Below are 20,283 nucleotides of genomic sequence, written 5' to 3'. Positions count from 1 at the left end.
TTAAGGTTGAAGCCCTGATGCTTCCCTTGGAGCAGAACATCTGCTCTGCCACGTTGGATGCCACTACAGCTGCAACAGCCCCATCTAGTCCTGTGACCCCGCTGGGTCTCGTGGCAGCGTGACACCCGTGTGGCTCGATTCGCTGTGGCACAGCCTATCTTGACGGGATCTATTATTGATGCTGAGGAAATGCAAGTGTTATAAGGGCTTTGTTCAGAGCTGCTGAGCCAACTAACAGTGCAGAAATAGCTAAAAGCGAGGAGTGCCCGTAAAATCACAAATTCTCTTGTTTAGCCATTGATTTGGATGTCTGGCCATTTATTCCGGTTGCCCAAATCTCCAGTTGTATTTTTCTTGTATCTGTGACAAGGACTGAAAGCGTTACAAGGAATCCTGTGGAGAAAGCAGGACCTCAAAGGCAGATGAGGAGGAGTATTGCCTGTAAAGCTGGCCTCAAAGTCTAAAGAGGGGGTGAGAAGGAGAAAGGGATGTATGCATATGTGTGTCCCCATGAACTAGTTTCTAGCCACCAGGGAAAAATGGAGCAAAATCTATAGCTAAAGAAATATGAAAGATGTTGCTTATAAGTTAGTGGGTGTTCATGGTGCCAAAGAATCAGCAGAAGTGCCTTAACGTGCTGGCTGCGACCTGAACACGCTGCCCTGTCTCTCTGCATATGTGTCACAGGTGCAGGGCCAGTCTCTGCTTCATGGTACATGCTGCTTACTGAAAAATTATGAAAGTCATAAAAATGTCAGCTTCTGTATTTCAGTTCTGTAAACTACACGTACATAATGCTCTCCTCGCACCCTGTGCAACCAGTAAGGGTTGTCTTCGTCTTTCTGCTTGAATAACAACAGGGATGTCCCCCACCCTCTTGACAAGGGTCCATGGTGCAGACATCTCCCTGGCATCGCTGCCCTCACCCAGCTCTGGATGGAGCTGAGCTCAGAGGGGTTTTGTGGCATGAAGACACGGCCAGCTGCACTGCTGTCACGTATTTCACATAGAATATGATGGAGAAAAGTTAGCTGGAGGTTTTAATGCCGGTGCAGCTGCATGAAACGTGTTACTACCATTACTTGTGCAGAATGGGCTGGTTCAGGAGGTTACTGCAGTTGCTGGTTTGCTGTGGACAGTATTAGAGCTGTTGTTTCAAAAGATGACCATCCAAGATGCACTATTAAAGTCATGCGTAGCCATTGGTAGTAAATCCCTCAGTTTAGAGTGTGAATCTTGCCAGCTGCCCATCACAAGGAGTCCCTAAGCTTTGGATCTTGAAGGGAGTGGGGAAAAAAAAGGCTGATGAATACTGTGGAGCATGGAGCTGTGTGTGACTGTGGGCACCAAGTCTATCACACCTTTAAGTGCACGCCTTACTTAGCAAAACCTAGAGTGGTAAAGTTTCAGTAGATGCCTGCTGGCTTCCTGAGCTGGACACAGACCCGTCGTGCGGGTTGTACAGAGACTGTGCAGCTACTCTACCTGTCATGTACACCTGCATCAGGCAGGGCTAACAGCAAACCCTTTACCCCCCAAAACATGGGTACAAGAGGAGTTGAAGGAGTTAGGAGCATGTGTAACTGCTGTGCAAGAGATCAGGTCTTTGGAGCCTGATTCCGTTCTGTTAGATTCCATATGAGCCTCTCCATTGATTTCAGGGCTTTGTATTGGTCCCTTATCTGTGATTAAAACTTTTTTAAAATGGAATTTGGCATGAAAACCAGGTGTGAGTGTTATGTTCCTGGCACAGAGCCAGTGTAGCCCCTTTTCTCCAGAGGTTGGTGGCCTTTGGTTTTACACTACTTTGCCTATTGTTAGAGTGATGTCCTTCTGTTATGGACTGGTTTGGTTGGGTGTTTTTTTTTTTTTTGCTATTTGCAAAACTGACTGGCTTTGCTGCACATATGGAAGTTTTAATAATTATTCCCAAGCAGCTCTGAGAGTTTTTTAACATGGAAACAAGTTCTACATTACTCGTTAAATTGGTCGGATTTCAATAAAGTCAGGAAAACATATTGAAAACAGCATGAATATAATTTACAAAGAAAACAATCCAAGCGTTACTGCCAAAGAGTTTTCCAACAGGAAGGAAGAAAGAATTTCTCTTTCCCCCCACATAGAATGACTGTACCGTACATTAAATTAGTGGGTTTTGGAGTGAAGAAAACCACTGCAGGATCCACAATGTTAATAAGAGCGAGGCTGGTACCCGATGTGAAGATAGGTCTTGCTTCTTTGTTATCTTCCCAGGTAGGTTGTATGAATCCTGGCTGCCAATATTCCTATTTCTGTAAGTAGCTCTATATCAGCCTCTTTATACTTGATGAGATCTTGCTTGCTGTGTTTTTACGTCTAGCACTCAAACTCCATGCAGGGGCTAAAGTTTGGCGTAGAGGGTCTGGATTATCAGCAAGCATGGAAGAGAACGTGATGCTCTCTTGCCCCTAATATCACATTGTCCTTTAATTAAATCTGTTGAATCAGAGCGTGAATGATCCAAATGCAAAACCATGGGCTGATCTGCTGAAAACCTCTCTGAAGTCCTCAGGACCAGCACCAAGCGGTGAGGTGGCAACCTTGATTAAAGTGTCTCATCGCAGGTGAAACCCTTGTTGATTTTTCCTGCTCAGAGTTCAAAGTAAAAAGATGGGGAGTATAGCAGAGCAATAATAGCAAATCTCATGCTCGTTTCTTAATGAAGTAGTCTCAAATGTACACGTGCCATTCTACATGTATGCGGCCATGTGAAGGGGTTGTTACAAGAAGGTATTGACTGGGGGCGTTATTGTTGTAATTACTTGGACTATCAACTCCACCACCTGAAGGAGAAATATAAAGCAGATCCAAACTTGCCTGATGATAGAACTTGATGTGAAACTACAACTGTGTCTGGTGACCACATTTTGCAATTTTGAGATGTTTTTGCGCTGACATGAAAAGGAGTCTTTCCAAGTTTTTTGCAATATAAAACTCAGGCCTCAAGAACATGGTCTGCACTGATTGCACATTCTCCCCCTCTTTCATTGAGAGGGACAAGTTTGTCCACCCTGAATTCACAAACCTTTCTGTTGAAATCTTGGGCAAAATCAAGATAATATTTACAAAGCATTTTAGCTTTGGTAACAGGGCAGGGTTTTTTTGCTTAAACAACAAACCTTTCAGTCGAAACAGTTCCAACACATTTTCTCTGTCAACTTGTATATAATCTTCCCCTGAGGTTCCTTTGCAACTGATATGAACACAGAGGGTGTGGGGGGAGAGTGGTGGTGCAAAACCCACAAACACATTTTTGGAAGGGCTGTGTTTTGCAATGAGGCGGCTGCGCTGTTTGGTTTGACACTTTCAGAAATGTTGTGAGGTTTAATTAACTAAAGCACTTTGTCATCATCAGAGAAATGGAGTTCTACAAGGTTATTAGTAGACTTTTTAAGGGCAACATCTGTATTGGAAAAACTAAAATCTTAAAAATTTTTTCGTACTAGTAGCGTTGGAGGGAGAAACATGGAAAGGGCACAGCTACTAATTAAATTATTGTGCATTTCCCCCCTCCTTCACTGTCAGTTTAACAGCTGTGCTCCATCTCTGAGGCATATTTGTCTTTATCTTTGGCCACTTTGTCAGAGTTGGCAGAAGGACTCTTAGGTGGGGTTGTTCTCTTAGCAAATTAAACAATGACCAAAACTTTGCTCATTTCTTCCATCATTATTTCATATTTCCATGTCTTCATTTTGACTTAGCAATATAGAGGCAGTGTGTCTCTGAATATGAAGCAAGGAGTGGGGATGACCCAAGGACTGTAGGGCCTATGAAGGTCTGTGTTTTCACGAGAGTGTTCAGGTCCTGCTCTATGCACCGTACCATCCACCTACACATGAAGACACTATAGTAAAATGCTTTTACAGCATTTTAAGTGCATAAAAGTGCTCGGGTCTATAGCTTGTGCATAGGCAGAGTAATGCATTGGTGAGATGGATTTTATCCGAGTTATGTGACTATTAGGGGTAGTAAGTACCATTTAATATAAGCTATTTGAGATCCAAACAGTTCCAGTGTTTTGTGTTTCTTCATTTTAGTGCCTGATGACCATCAGAGGATTTAATTTGTCAACAGACTACAAGTAGCCAAACCACCCCCATCTGCTGCTGTGATAGAATACAGTCAACAGGAAAAATGCAGGTACTTGCCTTTACTAGTCTCCTTCTGGCCAGTTTGGTGAACTTTGTGAGAAATCTGACTTTCAAGCTTAAGCTTGCATTCAGGCTTTATTGTTTGGTTGTGTCCGTCTCAGTGGAGAACAACGGATGAGGGGTGAAGGAGCAGGACAGGTAACAACAGCACAAAGAAACATCAGGAGATGAATCTGAGTAGAAATGAAGGAAGGAAAAATGTTCAGATAGTGGGAGTTATGGGAGGAGAAGGGGCTAGAGCCAGAAAGTGGGATCCTGGATGCTCTGTGTCTTTTGTTCAGTGAGTCCCAAATCTGTCCTGTCCCTAGATCTGGTGGTGATGACATGGTTGCTTATCACTGGAACAGATCTCAGGATGTTCCAGGAAGACTTTTCTCTCTGATGTTTAACTGGGTAAAAAGGAGGGCCAGGTTCAGATGTTTAAATAGATGCAAGTTCATGTTCCCTGGTGTCAGCAGGGTTGTTTGCACTGGGTCAGTCTGGCTGAAGCTTGTGCTTCTATGCTTGTGGCGTTGGTTTGTGGCTGCTGAGGTCTTGGGCTGAGGGAGTTTGATCACAGGGTGTCAGCCACAGCCTGGGTTTCCTTTCCTTTCTCCTTCCCTTGCAAAGCTTCAAAAGCAAATAAGCAAAACCTCCTGGGCCAGAAAGTCTAAACCACCTGCAAACTGCTCCGAAATTAAAACAAAACCCAAACCAAACCAAAACCAACAACAGCAAACACAAAAACCAACCAAAAAAACCCAACTTGAAATCTGAAAATATCCATGGCTGTGCTGGGCAAGGTTTTCTGGGCTCAGCAGGTGTATTGTGGCATACAACTGGAGATACCTTAAAAGACTGGAGCAGTACACACTCTGATGCAACTTTCCTCCAACTGAAATAGATGTAAATCTGCAGGGACCAGTCGCTGTCTCTCTCAGCTGATGACAACCACAACCCTATGAGTTATTTCCAGTTTTGTACACCCAGAGCTGAAGGTTGGCGTGTCTGTGAGGATGGCAACAGGTCTGGTGCCATGAGACCTGCCTATCTCCAGTAGAAAATACAGTCGGTCTGTGCCCGCATGTGACAAAACCATCCTGAAGTAACCTGCTCACCCAGAAACACTTGCTGGTGTCCCCTGTCACTTACTGGTGGCATGTTGAAATGCTGGGTGAATGTTATGATGATCTTTTGGCAACCCCTGATGGAAGAAATAGAACACCGATCTAAAACACAAAGAAAAGGCTCAAAGAATCTATCATTATTAATCCTGCTGTCAGTTTTAATTTTGGGGACATTACCTCATTCAACACTCGTTGGAGAGAGCTGCCAAAAATGATGATGTCATCATCACCAGGCACATCTGACCCTGGCTGCTGATTGCCAGTGTTGAGTGCAAGTTAATAAATCCCCTGGTACCTGGATACACACTGGAGTTTTATTACAATGCAGGCATTCCACGATACCCCAATAATTAAGCAGGCTGGGATGGAAAGAAACCAAGCCACTACTTTTACCTAGTTAGAGAAATTGTAAAATATAATTGTCTTTCAGATCAGCTTCCTTCAACTGCCATTTAAACATGTGTTTTGATTGTAGAGAAAGGCTAAGAGGAAACCTTGCATGTAGGCAGAAATGTGAGATAATATATGAAATGTGAGGCCCAAGCTGCTTCCCCAGGATTGGTACTTTCAGACCAAAGTGCCTCCTAAGTTTGTGCATCAGGGCAGACACCTGAGATCCCAAAGCAGTGAGGTGGTGGCTGTGGGACCTGCTGGGGGAGTATGTGACAGTTGTGTGTGTGTCTGGTAGTGCTGGTAGCCACCAGCCCACCCCCAGTGATCCGTCAGGCTGGCTGCTGCTGTCCTGAAACCCCGTGCCAGGAAAAGGGCTTGAATTATTTTGTAATCTGGCTGGTGGGGGCTCATATGACGACAGCCACCCCTTGCCAGCCTGTAGCCCCGCTCGCACTGCAGTACCCGGGGATGGCTGTACATGGTGTGGTGCAGACAGAGCTCTGCCAATCCCTTGGCTTTCCTTCCCCTGGGAGCTTGAGCAGGATGCTCCCAAATGTGGTCTGGAATGTCCTCATTATGCAGCCTTCACATCTAGCACCGATAGTAAGGGTGAACTTTGAACCAAGCCTGACAGTCAGGGCACTTCACCTCTGAGAGACAGAAATATTTTCATTTCTAAGGAATACTGCAATTCTGGCATCTCTCTGTGAACTCAGGAGTGGAGGTCTCACCACAGCCATGCCTCTACCTCCCTGCCACCCCTGTGAGCTCCCTGCCATGGGCATTCTGGCTGCTGTTCTCTAGCAAAACAGTAGAGCAGCCAGGTCTGAACCCTGTCTGAAGTCCTGAATAGGAGCAATATGGATAGCTTATGAGTAGTGGATCTGCACTTTCACTCTTAGCCTGTCTCCAGACACAGCCACAAGATGAGACAGACAAAGTATTCATAGGATTGCCGCATTCCCGTGGCAGTAGCAGCATAACTACTCCCAAATTTATAGAGCCCATTGAATAAAAGAGCAATTGAAGAAGTCATGTTGACGGAGCAAAGCCTTTGAAAGCGGGAGCAGAGCTGGGAACTTTCACACTAGAGAAAGCTCTCAAGTCACGCTTGTTTGGAGCTGACATCTGTTTACCTTTAAAGGTCTATAAATAATATTACCTTTCCTCTTTACTGACTACTGGAGATGATACTTTGCTTCTGTTTATGGACCCTCTCCTCCTCTATCTTGATATTGGAGTTATCTGGCTGAGCGATTTGACATCATCATCATCACAGACATTTCCCCTATCTCTATAGCAACATATGATGATGCCACAAACAGAGGATTATGCAATCTGTGTAGGCTCAGATGGAAGGAGAGGCAGGGCTGGGAGCTCTGATTTAAACACAAATGTCTCTAATAACAGTGAGGGGAATACAGAAACTTGTTGGCAAACAGAATGTTTTTTTGTATAAACATTCTCATTTTCCAAGTTTTGCTTTGGTGGGAAAGTGCCTCCTTAAAGTCCTCTTACACACGTATATATGTATTATATGTACACATTTGCACACAGATATGCATATTTGTGTGTAAATTAATTTATGCAAACGCATTATTTTTTCCCAGCATTGTGCAAGCAGAGGTGTTGCCAGCTCCCTATGCACGAACTCTAACGCATCCAGGATCTATTGTGTTTCACTGATCCCCAGGTGCTGTGGGTCTGCCCAGTCCTCTCACTCCCTGTTCAGCAGAGGACTGTCCTGGCAGGCCCCATGGAACGTCCTCTGTCATGTCTGGGCACAATTATGTCCTTGGCGGGTGGGATCAGCAGCCTCCTTGTTCAGACCCACCCTGTCTTTTCTCTACCAGGTTTGTCCTGTGGCTAAAGCACCAGAAGAGAAGAACAGGGTTAGTTTTAAATCTCTGCCCTTCCCCGAAACTTCAGCAAAGCCTAAAGAAGTGCTTTTGAAGACCTCTCTGTGTCTGTTTCTCCAACAATAGGACAAATAGATCTCATTCTTAAGGAGGCGGTGAGGATAACTTCACTCTTCTGTCTGAGTGCTCTGGATCTTTGGTGGAGGGCTCCATGGAGACTCTGGAAAACATTCTTGTGGGCGTTTCTTCTACGTTTATCTTCTTTTTATTGAACATACAAATGCATCCTATCTAGCACATGTTGTCAGAATCAATAACTGTGCCTTGTTAGCAGTTTTTCCATTTATGGCGTATTGTCCTGACATAGCTGTAAAACCTCAATGAATATGGTTTTAATAACCCAATGGTATTTAATGTACAATCGCTGTCTTATTAAGTCTAAATTAAATCCTTACTTGAGACACTTAATTTAAAGTGTGACTGATCTTTTCCTGGCCTGGAAGGAGATACTTAAGTGACACTTCTTCCAATTTGGCTACATGGCTGAGGGGGTGGGATTTAAATAATGTATTTTGATGATACTACGCATCTGGTTAAAGCTGAATCGCATCATTTTGTGAACACTCAGAGACAGGATCAAATTAAACCCAACTTCCCACCAAGTTAACTTAGCTGAGCTTGGAGCTTAGCACTGTATGCAAAACACACACTTATTGTGACTATCCACTCATCAGCATCTGCTTGGCTTTTTCAAAGGAAAAAATGAAGTGCACCATGTTTTTCTACTCAGAGCCTCTTGTGGGGTGCTTTTTGAGTTGACAAAGACAAGGCTTACATTCTGCTGTGGGCACACTAATAAAATAAACCTAATAAAATAAACATTACATGCAATAACGATGCTACTAAATCTAAGTTCAATGTGTAGTTAAAGTGTTACCCACAGATCTATTTAGAGTGATGTGCTTGGACTTCTTTCCATCCTTTTCCAACCAAGAGTCTACATAAGCATTTGCTAAATTGAAAGCATCATCACGACCAATGGGAGCTCCGTAAGCGACTTTGGCACGTGCAAAGCTGAGGAGGGCACGGAGCTCACACATAGATGACATGCTGTCATTTCTGCATGCCAAGGCCACCATTGAAGATTGGCCAGACCTAAGGGTTTGGAAGAAAATTTCTGAACAGAAGTGCCTGGTGAGTCATTGGAAGCTATCACATACATTGCTGCTTTGCTTTGTGCTTGGGCCACACAATAACTGTTTTGCTGCAGTCGTGCATGTTGTGTAGCTGAAGGTGGACAGGGAAACCTCCTTTAGTACAGACAGATATGGAGCCTTTGGGTTTAAGTCTGGAAAGACGGCGCAGCCGAGTGAACAGGGCACTGGACGGGGAGCCAGGAGAAGTGGGGACACTGGGTGGTGGGGTGACTTCTGGCAGGACTTCAGTTTCCCAGCCTGTTTGGCCTCTAGGCCTTGGAGAGCATTGATGGAAAGCCAGGCAGTGCCATCATTATTGCAGCCTGCAGCTCAGATTCTAGCTGCATCCTAAACTAGTCTCTCTGGGTTAGTTTTGAAAGTAAGCTCTGGAATATTTTAGTTTGTTTTCAATATAAAGTGGAAGCTTGCTCCAAAAAAAAGTAATAGGAAAGAGAATTCCTGGAATTGCAGAAATCTTTTTATCTGTGCTCAAACTCTGCTAAAGAAGCCTCTGTAGATTCACCTGCTGTTGTGCTGAATGATGTGGCTCAGCCGCTGTGCTGGTTGCCACAGCGTGGCTCTTTGGGCAGTCACTGGAAGGGTGTGATGGGATTGCTGGAGAAATACACCCTCAAGAGCTGGTCTGGACAGACGTGTTTCATGGCTTTCTCCATATTGAACCAATGGGGTGATTTGTGCTTGCTTTCTGTTGAGTTTGGTGGTGTTGCTCACTTTTAGAATGAACTTGTGCTATGCCATACTTCAAGGTATCTTTTTTTTACCAAAGCCCCAGCTGCTGGAGTTATGGGATTATGCAAGAGGTTCTGCTCTCATTCAGAAAACCAAAGGAAAACTCAAGTTCAAGTGGTTTCAGGGGGAGGGTTTATAGTGTGACCAAAACCAGAGGTCAAGCATGAGGATAATGTAAGTGTATTCCTCCTTTAAAGACCTCAAAATTATCTGTGAAGCATTGTCATGACTGCTTTAGAGGCCTGACTTCATGATGTCAAGCATTTAGTACTGGCAATACTGCTGCTGTATGCAAGTAAAGGGGCCAGACAAGGTCAGTTAATTGCAAGGATCTCTCTAAGGTGGATCACCACAAAGCTGCTTTGAGATCTGCTTGCAAGGCAGCTGCTAGAGAGTGATCAGGGCTGTCTCCCAGAATGAAAAACTTGGGGGTTTTGCAATGCCTATTACTGTTTGCAACCTTGCAAGGGGCTTGGGATAAAGAAAATGTTATTGCTATATAATCCCCTAAAAAAAAGGTTGGAAGCAGCCTGGAGGAGAGGAGAATGTGCGTTGTTTAACATCACCACCAGTAGAGTCTGCACTGAGGGCAGTATAACACTTCAAGTAAAAATATTTGTGTTTCTATTATGTCTTCCATCCAAGAACTTAACTGCTATTTGGTTCAGTTCCGTCTTGGTGATTGATTTCTCCTGGATGCTGGGGTGAGAATTGTTTTAACAGTTTACAGATGGACAAATGAAACAGGGAGGTGTCTGATATATTGCCCAGCACTATAAACTAAGCTAGTGGCAGAACGATCGGATCCCTGTTTGATCCCAGCGAGGTCTGATCCCTCTTCTTTCCTTTTGTGAAGATTTGACTTCCTCCCTAGCATGTGTACACTGTAATAGCTGAATCACAGCGGTAGAAAATGAAGAGGCCGAAGACACTGATGAAGATGTTTCATAGTGATATTTATCCTTGTTCTAAATCTGGAACAAGCCTTATTGCAATAATTCCAGTTCAGGGAGACATATTAGCTTTGCACAGTTGTTGTTGCTGATGCTATACCTATGTATTTAACAGTTTTTCAAATGGTTTACTGAAGTTCACAAGTTTTAAGAGCTTTTCCAGGATGAAAGAGAAGGGAAGGGTAAATGCTCACCCAGAGGGTTTTCTCCAGAGCTCTTTTGTCTATCATTAATTAGGAAGGGTTTCAAGTGATAAAATCAGCTTGTTGTTATAAGTCATCCACATGCTAGATTAAAGTGGGCAAACTGACATGGTGGTTAAACCCTCAAAGCCTGAAGTCAATCAATAAAATCTATGGAAAATTACTCTGAGCAAATTAACATCCTTTACTACATAAATGCAGATGCTTTTTTGTTGTTGTTCTTGTTTGCATGCCTCTGCTTAGTAACTATGCACAAATTTCCTGTCCACCCCAATTTCATTCCAAGCTACACATCACACACTCTCCCCTTTCCACCAGTACATCTTCATAGGAGTCCATAATTCTCCAGAGTGGAGTGACAGTGTAAAGGAGTGGGCCAGGCTGGCTGAGGCCACTGTGCCCCAGCTCCTTGTCATTCAATGCTCTCAGAATGGTCTGATTTAGGAAAACCCACCAAGAAAATTGTTGGCATTAATTTGGCTTTTTTTGACAGAGCCAAGCCATGGAGCAGCTATAGTTGAGTGGGAACATCAGGTGGGGTGAGAGGGGGCAGAAAAGGATGGTGGATTTTCTCCAAAAGATCTTTTTGATGCTTTCATTAAATTTGCCAATCCCACCCCCCCTGAATTTGTAGAGAAGGTAACTGGATGCAAACAACTTTGGAGAGTAGAGCAAATAGGTTTGCAGAGCAAGGGGACTTAATGGTTTCTGAGGGCTAAGGACACATGTGATCCATCTTTCCGTGTACCCTTGCAAGCACTCAGCATTAATATCTGACAGCCTTTTAGTGCCACTGAAGAATTTATTCTCACAACACCACTGGCAGAAGGAGGATTTCTTAGCTCTAATTTCAGTATAAGTAGGAATTTGAGAAACTGAACCATCAAGCTATTGCTTTCCACTTAGGTCCTGTCTATGGATATTTTCAAAAGATTACAAGAATAGATAGATGAACTAGAGAGTATCCAATTAATTTTAGTCCCTCCCTATACATCAGTATTTCTAGAGCTCTAAGGATGTTGAGTGTGTGCAATTGTTTCAGATGATTTGGGCTAAGTCACCCCAGATAGAAAGTGCAACAGGCCAGCAAACTAAAGGATTTGAGGTATTTTTAATTGCATGGTCAAAAGCTGACAGTTTGCTGAAGGACAAAAGGTTTGAGGTTGTGAAATGCACGAGTTCACTTCTCTGCCAATAAAGCTCTGGAATGGGTCTTCTAGATGTTTCCTATCAAGAAAGTGTTCTAATAAAAATTTGTCTTTACGCAAATCAAAATTTTCTGCAGGAAAATTCTGACTTTGCTCAGTTGCCCCCTTCCCTTGGGAAAATTTATACAGAGCTTCCTGGCTTCCTGCTGGGAAGAGTTTTGCCAATTTTATTTTCTGCCTGGAGGGAGAAAAACAGATTGCTGCATGTTTTCCAAGAGCCAGCAGAGCTGGGAGGAGGAAGGAAAGGCTAAGTGCCCTGGCTGTCTGCCTGCCACACAGCGTGGTCACCTCTGCCCATTGGGCTGGGTGGGACAAAGGGAGATAGGGGTCCTGGAGGCCTTGTCTACCTACCCAGAATTTTATTGTCTAGTTTAATCTATTTTAAAAAAAAGACATTTTCAAACCTTTTTTTCATGGAATGAAGGGTGCAAATTTGTCTTTTTAAATTTTATTTTATATAATTTTATTTTTTTTTTTTTTTACCCTTGGAATAGATTTGCATTTTCTGGGCTGCTCTCCTCACACTACAGCTACAGGAAAGCTGAAAGGACAATTACTTTTGAGCAGGAGTCTGCAATACCTTGGCAGCTGGAATTCCATCAGATAAGCGATATTTGGTTAATATTGGACGGTAGGAGGAGACCAAAAGGGATAGTATGGACATATTGGAAAAGCACTCACAAGAGCTACTCATGGATTTGCAATATTCCAGCACAGATTGCCAATGTTGCATTAACATATTGCCTCAGAAGCAGTTCCCTAGACCCAATGCAGGATGAGCTGATGAACGACTCCCCTCCTTCTCCATTCCACATATTTCCTTCTGTCATATTTCCACCCATTTCCTCTGTCTATTGCCAGTGGCTTGAGCAAGGTTGGTTCAAATGAATTTAAATCAGGGATAAATCTTGTCAATTCAAATCACGGCTTTCCAGTCTGTCCCCAGGATTGTCCCCAGGGCAGGCATCGCCTTGTTGAAACAGGTCATAATCCCTTCCTACATGAGAAGGAAGAGGTGAGGGGTGGCAAGGAAAAGGCAGGAAAAGGGGAAAACCAGTAAGCAAGCGAATGATTCACAGAGCAAGGAGGACATCCAAGCTTTTGCATTTTTTTTTTCTTTATTGTAGTTTATTCCAAATCCTGCCATAGCCTTTCTGGAGGAGGGGGAGGTGCATCGGCTGATTTGCATCTTATGTTACTGCTGACAGTAGGAGGTCTTAATTGGGGCACCAAAGAGCAGGTGTATGCTAACGTTAATCTTCCCTTTCACCCGTCACTCATGCAATGAATATTATCTCTCCCTCTCATTAGCAGCCCTCTGTCACATACCAGGGAGCCTTGGAAGGGTCCCTCTGAAACTTGTTGGGATTGATTTTGCTGCCTGCACTGGGTTATTATGGCCAAACCCTGGACAACCGCTCCCAAGGAACACATCTGTCCAGTGGAGGTATGGATGAGCACCACCTAATAGCCTCAAATCATGTGTGCCTGTGGATAAATGAGCAGTAATTCCTATATCAGCCTTATGATAAACAGATAGAGACTGGCTCATTTTGAAAATAACACATTGTGTGCTTGAGTGTTGCAGAGATGACCTTAGAAGGAAAGTTAATTTGGGAAAGATATTCAATTTGGTATTATGTCCAAATGTTGATTCCTGGAATCGTTACTCACTCCATAGTCAGGCAAAACTTCCCTGGATTTCAAGGACTCCAGCTGGAGCCAAGAGGAAATTGGCCTGGGAGAGGATGAAATAGTAACTCTAGAATTTGAACCTCCATCTTTTGCAGTTCACCTATCACAGCAACAAAAGCCTAATACTTTGCTTGAGTGATGCAGAATATTAGGAAAAAACCATGAGCAGCCAAGATCAACTAAACCTGCTTTGTTTCACTCTTTGTGCACCATGAACTCTGTCTCGTGATGAACCTGCAGAAAGGACAACGATCTCTGTCTCCTGGCCACGCATTCCTCGCAAAGAGAAGGGAAAAAAGGAAAGGCATCTCGCAAAGAGTTTATCTAAGCTTTTTACATTCTTCTAGTGCTGCTTTGGAACAAGTTCCACTTTGGTTCATTCAGAGGTGAAATAAATAATTATCTTTGCGGGAAAAAATTCACATGGTTAAAAGTATTATATTCAGACAGCAACAGTTTGCTGGCTGTGAGTGTGATCCAGGGGGATGAGCATCAGCTGCAGCCTGTGTTCTGAGTCAGAGCAGGGTCCCGTGGGAATCACAGCTGCCTCAGGGCCCTGGGGTTGGTGGATTTTCTTTAGGATGATGATGGTTGGCCTCTTCTTTACTTTCATCATTCCCATCGGTTGTTGGGAGGTGGCTTTCTTTATCATCAGATTCCTTCCAAAAGCAGTAATACTGTGATTCAGTATAATGGAAACTGAGAAACAAATGGGACTGACACATTAATAATGTAATTCTAACTCATAATCTGTTTTTTTCTTGCTGAGGTTGGGTCATGGTATGAGACTCTTCTCTTTCCTGAGATTATGAAAAAAAAGGGCAGTTGTAGTAGCTGATTGCTTAGCCCTTTTCAGGATGAAGTACCTCTGGAAAAAAGCACAGGAAAAAGCCCTAGCCTTCCCTGCTAGAGGGCACATTTGGGAGCAACCTGTCTTGTTCAGGCAGTTAATCAGCAATGCAGAACCCTCCTGCATGCTAATATTGCTCCCGGACACCCTCCTGGAAGGTCCAGGCTGCCTGCAAACACACTGTTAAAAGCTAAGGTGGTTCTGAAATTTTCAAACGTTATTCCTCTTATGGGGAAGAGGTGCCATGTCCCAGCCACCCAGATTAGATGCCACAAATTGTTGTTCCTTCTGCCTGGGGGTGTTTCCCTCAATCCATGCTGCAAGTGGGGACTGTAGAGCCCTGCAGACAGGGCAGGGGGCGGCAGTTGGGATCAGGACCCATGTTTGCAGACCGACCATCACCTACTATGCTTTAACTAGAGAAGATTCCCTAACAGCCACATCCTAAATTTAATTACACTCCTGATTTGTAAGTGTGTTATTTGAATCAAACTTTCCAGGCCTAATCGTGTGTAAAACTGAGACTAATTATATTCTATAATGGTCCAATCTGCAATAGTGAGATGAAGTTCAGAGAAGGAAAGTGAGATTTCCTTAGCTGTGCAATTGTCTTCCCCGGGAGCTTGGAGCTGCACATGTGCTCTGTGCATCTTCCATATCACCTTGGGAAATACCAGAGAAGATAATAGGCATTCTCCTGATTTCGTGTAGGTTTTCTCTATGGTCTTTATGGTCCATGTGTGGTCTTTAATTTTACAAACTTACCTGCACTGGTGTAAGGATGCAGGAACCTTATGGCCTTTTCCACATGTAAATGTGCTAAAGCACTTCAGGTCAGTAGGTGAGGGTCAAAAACTGAAGATGTGATGTGTTCCTTGAAAGCCTTTGTGAAGGAAGTAAGTATTTCCCATGAATATTTTTGAAGGAAAGGGTTTGTTTTTAAAATTTTTAAAATTTGCTTTTCTCCAATGACAAATGGAAACTTCAAAATCAATTCTGAGTCAACACATTTATTTTCTAAACTTTTTTTTTTCTTTACATTCAAAATTTTTGCATTCAGCTCTCTAGCAGAGGGAAACAAGGACCTTTATGAGAAGAAGCAATATTCCACCGAAGACAGGGGGATGAAAATGGTGGAGATAACCCTACTATGATTGTAATTTCTCCATTGGGCAACTTAAGACCTTTTATCTTGCTTTACACAACCTCCTTACTGTCTTGTCTTCTAGTGAATATTAATAAGCATGTTTTCCAATTCCTGTATTTATCTAGTGTAGTCTAATCAAGTAATTACTGAAATTATAAGGGACAATCATAGAATCACAGTGCTTAAGTGCAGGAGAAATAACATGCTGGATTTTGACTATATGAACGTTACAGATTTCATTTGCCTGGTGAACTGGGTGAGGCAGTGCCAGATTCAGTGAGATACCTTCATGTGCTTAACAATGAGCGTGTGCTTAACCACGTTCCTGGGTTGGGAGTCTACAATCTCTGTTATTCCAGTCTGTGAATGTGTTGTCTTGAAACGTACACGCTGCAATTAAGAGCTATTGGATAATAACTATGCCATGAAAATGTCCTAAACTATTAAAGAGCTGAAGCTGATAGTGTGCTTTTAATGTTTCACATAAACCATTTGGGATTTGAAGAACTTTCAGCGCTCATGAGGAAGTTAGAATATATGCTTGCTTGGGTTAAAGGGAAGGAACAGAAAAAGCCCTGAATTAAATTTTTGAGCTCGACACCCTCCACTTTTCTACATGTTGCTCAATTCTAAACAGGGAAAATAAAATCAGCTTTGTTCATGAGCATATGCTTTTGACATTTTTTCTTCTTGGAGCTTGTGAATTATTAATAAACTAATTTCTCTTTATAGTTCAATCTTTGGAGACTTAAAGTGCTCACTCAAATGCACTGAACAAGAAGAATGCTTCAGCTCCCATCAGCTCCTGTCTTCTTTGGAAATGCTGGCCTTGAGGTATCTTTGAGTCTTTGAAATCAATCTTTTATTCAACTGGGAATTTTTGATGGCTTGGAGGTCTAGTCTGTTAATTCTGCCTAATGCCCTGTTTAAGTTTGGGGCATTTTCATCGGCTGATTTTCTGCTTTTACTTTGTTGAGGGACTAAGAGCATCCCTCTCTCCCTTCACCACGCTCCCTGTTTCTTTTTCACAAAGTGGAAACAAAAATGTTTGTTGTGCTCAACAAGTGGAGGGAGGTAGGATGATCTAGAAAATGCCCAAAGTGGCACCTAGGTAAGATCTCACTGAGTTTTCAAAGCCCGTTTAACACAGCTTGATCTCTAGGATCAGAAGTACAGGTGTTGAAGGGATCCCTGTGCTCTTTCTTGCAACATTTCATCCCCACGGCCTTGGCTGAGGGTTTCTTGTGCTGCTGGCATCAGTAGCACTCCCACAAGATTAGGAGCCTTTGCTAATATATTGGGATTTGCTCCCCATCAGAGCCTGGGCTGAGAACCAAACAAACTCGTTTCACTTATGATCATGTGTGCATGTGAAACAAAAGCTCCCAAAGATAAAGCAACATTGCTCGGTCCTTCCATTCTCATGCTTCTAAAATAAATAAAAATTCCAACAAAAGAACCCCCACGAAACAAAACACAAACTACTGAAAAAGGTCCACATGAAATTTAAAAATAGGCTGAGGGACTGGGTTACAAGTCACTGAGCTCCATGCGGTCAAATAAAAATGACAACAACAACAAAAAAAAACAGTGCTAAATTAAGCTGTACAACAGGATTTCATTTACCAGAAATATTTAACTGGAGAAAACCACATTAAGGCAGTGGCCTCATTAACAAAAATGTCCTATGCAGAGGTGGTTTCCCAGTTAACATTTTTGGGGGGATGGAAATCTGACTCCTGAAAGAAACTGAAAAAATGGTTAAAAACTAAACAATAATCTGGTTCTCTCTCAAGTCTGATGTATTTCTCTTCCTTATTCCTCATTACTGAAGCTATTTACATGGAAACTGTGGGCCAGACTCTTGCTCTCCGTCTTGCTGGGGTAAATCCGGAGTCGCTCCACCATACAAACCCGGACCATGAGCAGCGACCGTGGTAGCACAGAGGGGCACAGAGTGTCTTCTGTACACGATTTGTTTTCCAGCTCTCTCTGGGACCTCAGCAGCCCTGTGACGCTGGGAAAACACCTCCAAACCTGGAAAGGGAGAAGTTTTATTTGCTGGAGCACGGGGGGATTCCCAGTGGGGGATTAAAGAGATTTGCTTCCAGACTCCCATTCAGGTCGATGGGATTTGTGCAGCTCATTCCATGAAGGTCTTTGGAAAATTTCAGCCATGAAGGTTAATTATAAGCCCGTAATTAATCAGACATTCACTGTGGGCTGAAGTGGTCTGGCTGTCTGAGCACCAGCCCAGGAGCAGCTGCTGGAGATGCTGCAAGGCCAGGGCTGCGTGTTGGGATGGGGTGAGCAGTTTGTGCCATCGGTACCGAGTCCGGTGCACTGTGCAAGTGGGCTCCATCGAGGTCCCCAGAGTGACCACAAGATAACATTTAGTGGGAGAACCGGTTATAAAATGGGGGTAAAAACCCCTGAACTTTTTATTACACCTTATGCAATAAAAAATGAGAATAAATCGGCAGCTGGAATTAAAAATCCAAACCAGATAAATTAAGTTGGGAAGCTGTTTAAAAGAGGTTTCTTAATTTAAAATTCCCTAAAAAGTGAGGTAGCAGTAAATGACATCTCTCAAGTTATTTTTTTGATAAGTGTAAAGAATAATTACTCAGTTACACAAGAGTATCTCATCTGCTGGTTTTCCCCAAGCCATTGAACTAATGTGTGGCCAGAGGTACCTGCAGCAGGGAGGGACTTGTCTCTCTTTGCAGAATTTGGCTTGAGAACTTCTGACCCCCCTCAAAATGATGGCAAAGTAGCATTGACTTCAGGGGACGTGGCTTTTCTCTTAAGTAATGTAATTATCAGTGTTTCAATATTCTTTAACTTAATAGAAACAAAAGGCAGCACTAGAGAGAGATGCTGATGAGCGAGGAAAAGAGCCATTTATCTTCTCCCAAAATTAGAGGAACTCTTCTTTTTTTTTTTCCGAAACATATGCTGCATTTCTTAGGATGAGGGAAAAATATGACATGGGAGAAAATAACTTCTAGTTGATGCACTGAAACGTTTTTAACTATCCAAATGATGGAAGCTGCATCCATGAGAAAATCAGCGAGGACTCCTAAAACAATATGAGGCCAACAAAAAAAAAAAGGAGAATAAATATCGCCATTCCTGGAGGATGCCTGTTTCTTTAAGCAGCTGTTTCTTGTCTCTGAGGTAACAAAGTTGTCATGTGATGCATCTGTTACCATGGCAATAATCTGTAATTGTGCAGAAAATCCACCAAAGTATCGTGCAACTCCTTAGTGAATTGGATGGAGAGAAAAAAATCACCCCTGTGCAAGCCTTGAATTGATGATGTTGTGAAACTGCATTGGCCAAGTCAGCCCAGTTTCACCTCCAATGAATTTCCTGTATTTATTCACTATGGTTCTGGGTTTGCTTGGTCTTTAAATATGTTCCTTGCTCGTGTGCTCATGGCTGGTAAATGGTGTGCATCTTCATGTGCGCTTCCATCCTCCTCTGCCACATCCAGGGCGTTTTATATAAAGCAAAGGATTTGGACACTCCTACTGTTCTGGTCAAAGGTGCGAGAACTGTAATTATTGAGCCATTCTTTTCAAGCACAGGTGATAAAATGGCACTAAATATTGTGCCCTGCTACAATTGCAATGAGAATTTATTTTATCTCACTCTCCCAAAGGGGCAGCCCCAAACATCTGCATTATCTCTGTTTCTTCATCAGGATGAGTTGTTACGCCAGTACCTTGGGAACAACTCCCACGCACACTCATGTGCATGCTATATTTTTATTTATGTATAATGTATAAATTTAAATAAATCTTCTGCTTTCAGGCCAAGTTCAGCATCCTTTAAAGCTAACTGAAAATAGAAACACAGAAGGATGAGAAGATGAAATCTGCAAAACTTTCTTCCCTGCATTAGTCATAAAATAAACTGCTGGAATTCACAAAGAAAATCCTTGAGCATTTTGAGTCATCTGCTCATGATATCATTGGGCTAAAAGTGTTTGCTACTATCCAAATCAAAACGCCAGAGAAATCTCATGAGAATATGCCTCGTGGGCAAATCCCAAAAGGAGAACATCTGGATTTAAGATGCCATTGCCCTGTACTTAACCCTAAGCCACTGAGAAAAATTACTATTCTCCTGCTCTCACTCTTTATGTTGTTAGTAAATATTTATACTACACAAGCACCCAAAGGCCTCAAACAAGAGCAGACTTCCATCCTGAGGCTCGTGCAGGCCTAACAGAGCGAGGAACCCCCTCTGCTCTGAGGAGCTTGTTCGTTATTTATTTTTCCTTTCAGCTATGCTGTGATGAGCTGCCCCATGCCCAGCAACTGGCTGTGATTTCATGTTATTGGCCACTAGATGAGACCCTCAAAAAAAAAGGTGGTTTGTTCAGCGGTGTTAGTTCAACTGAGGCAGCTTAGAATCAGTGAAAACTCTTTTAAATTGTGCCCACACCAGCAGTGCCACCTTTAGCTTTGTCTGCCCAGGCTCCCATTGAGCCTGAGTTAATAACATAAAACTGCTTTGTCTTCCCTTGTAGTTTAGAAGGTGTTAATTAGACTGATGTGGATGATTTAATACTGCATCACACTAAAATTCTAGCCTAAAAACACACCTTCTTACAGGCTGGCATTTGTAGTGAGCAGAACAGAGTTTCCCCAACCTGTGCAAGTGCCTGCCTGCTTTTAAAGGCCAACACAAGTGCCTCATCTGCAGAAGCAGGGCTGTATCCC

Source organism: Streptopelia decaocto (assembly GCF_964273445.1).
Source record: "Streptopelia decaocto genome assembly, chromosome: 12".
NCBI lineage: Eukaryota > Metazoa > Chordata > Aves > Columbiformes > Columbidae > Streptopelia > Streptopelia decaocto.
Note: the sequence above shows the minus strand (reverse complement) of the source record.